Source organism: Canis lupus, chromosome 21 (genome assembly GCF_003254725.2).
Source record: "Canis lupus dingo isolate Sandy chromosome 21, ASM325472v2, whole genome shotgun sequence".
NCBI lineage: Eukaryota > Metazoa > Chordata > Mammalia > Carnivora > Canidae > Canis > Canis lupus.
Window position 1 is genome coordinate 20,916,467 of NC_064263.1, and position 2,295 is coordinate 20,918,761.

Here is a 2,295-nt window from a genome sequence, read left to right on the forward strand (position 1 = left end):
CTGGTGAGGGATAAAAGGCAGCTCACTCAACATCCAGCTTGCTGAGGCATTAGGGGAGGGTAAGGAACAAGCAGGTGGAGAAACCTGGTATTGCTGAATAATATACTAGAACAATTTCAGGTTGGCCCTCTGCTTTGAAATCACTTCTTGTGCAGTGGCAGTATGTAGCCAATGTAGTTCATCTGAGGAGTAGTAATGGCTAACTGAAAACTTCCCCCAATACCCCCAATATCCTCCCCCCCCCCCCGCTGTAATGATTTGAAAGCACTTCTTAGCCATCAAATCAAATTCAAGACAACTGTCTCTTTAAACAGGAAAACCTTTCCCAAACCATCCCTTACCCCCAGCAGATTCCTGCTGGTCTTCCCAGACAGAACTGTGTCATCAGGCCTAGCTTCCAGAGAAGCTGAAAGATCAACTATTTAACTTTTCCATTCTCTTTAGAAAAAGTGGAAAAGGGAGAAGGGGATTGGGCATGGAGGTTGAGATAGTCAGTTCACAGTGAGTTTGCAGGTACAGGGTTAGAGAGGTGAACAATTGGATAGTGGATTTCATTGCAACATCATGAGTTCAGTGTGAGATTTATTGAGCTTGAGGCAGATGATAAACTGAATCCCTGGAACCTGTGAATATTACTGTATATGGAAAAAAGTGACTTTGCAGTAATGATTACATATTGGGATGGGGAGATTATCTTGGATTATCCAGGGAGCCCTAGATTGAATCACATATGTCCTTATAAGAGGGACACACAGGGAGACATGACTCCAGAAAAGCAATAGATGTGACAATAGAATGAAGAGGTTACAGTTATGTAAGGAAAGGGCCAGGGAATGCAGACAACTTCTAGAAGCTGAGAAAGAAAACAGATTCTCCCCTCAGAGTCTCCAGAAGGAACAAAACCTAATGACATCATGACTTTAGCCTACTGAGACTGATTTAAGACTTCTGAACTCCAGAACTGTAAGAGTATAAATTTTTACTGTTTTAAGCTTACACTTTGTTTGTGGGAATGTGTTACAACAAGAATAGGAAAATGCAAGTTGCCTTTAAAACAACTAAGAGATGGCACCCGGGGGGGTCAGCAGTTGAGCATCTGCCTTCAGCTCAGGGCATGATCCCGAGGTCCTGGGATTGAGTGAGTCCTGCATCAGGCTCCCCCTGAGGAGCCTGCTTCTCCCTCTGTCTGTGTCTCTGCCTCTCTCTCTGTGTCTCTCATGAATAAATAAATAAATAATCTAAAAAAAAAACATCTAAGAGAGATCAGTTAGATGCATATAAGGGTCTGGAGGTACAAGAAGAGGGCTGGGCTTGAGATATACATTTTAGTGTCATATTTAGATGGGTAGTATTTGAAGATGTAAGAGGGCATAAGCTCCTGTGAAGAGAGTTGAGTGTCCCCTACATGCTATGCTGTCCATCTTTCAGCCCGAAAAGGATGACTTAGCTTCTCCGAAACATTATTTATTGAATCTCTCTTCTGTCCCGGCATCCTATCAAGCTATTTATGTGCACTCTCATTTAATCCTCACAACCACCTTATGGGGTAGATACCATTTTTTATCTCCTATTTACAGAAAAGGAAACCGAGGCTTGGAGAGATTAGTCGTGTCCAAGATCAGACGGTGCATCATGCAGACTAAGTCCATCCCTCCGCGTTGGCCCTTAGGGCCCATGCACCAGCAGCACTGGCACGATCTAAGAGTTTGTTAGGCCTCCTGAATCAGAACCTGAATCTTTACAAGATCCCCAAGTTATGTATACACTGTGTGACAGGCCCGAGACTCAAGCCTGCCTCCAGAATGGATGGGTCCCCGTCGGGCAGGTGCTGCACCAAGAGCCTAGCTCTGAGTCCTAGAAGCACCAGACGTTTTCACCTCTGTATCTTAGCTCCCATCATTGTCTCCGTTCTGGTGCCGGATTAGGCACCTCCAGAACTCTCAGGTGCTTTCGTCTCCTGTAACTCTTGGGTCCCAGCGCCGTCTCCTCCACTTCTCCCTCGCCTGGGTACCCCAACGCCTGGGTACCCCATGCTGCAAGGCACATGCAGGAAACGCCAGAGCAGGCGTGTGCAGCAACTATTCCAGAGGAAGTATGAAGTAGCTGACGAAACTTAGCCTGCCATCCTAAGAGACCTGCGCAGACGCAGCCCTTCCAAGCCGAGCCCCAGCGAGACGCTGGACAGTGGGGGGGAAAAACGGGCCAGCAGGAGATTTAAACGCCAGAGCTCCGCCGTCCCACAGGCGGACTGGCTCAGCGCATGCGCGGAGCGGCCGGCGCCGGCTCAGAAGGCCC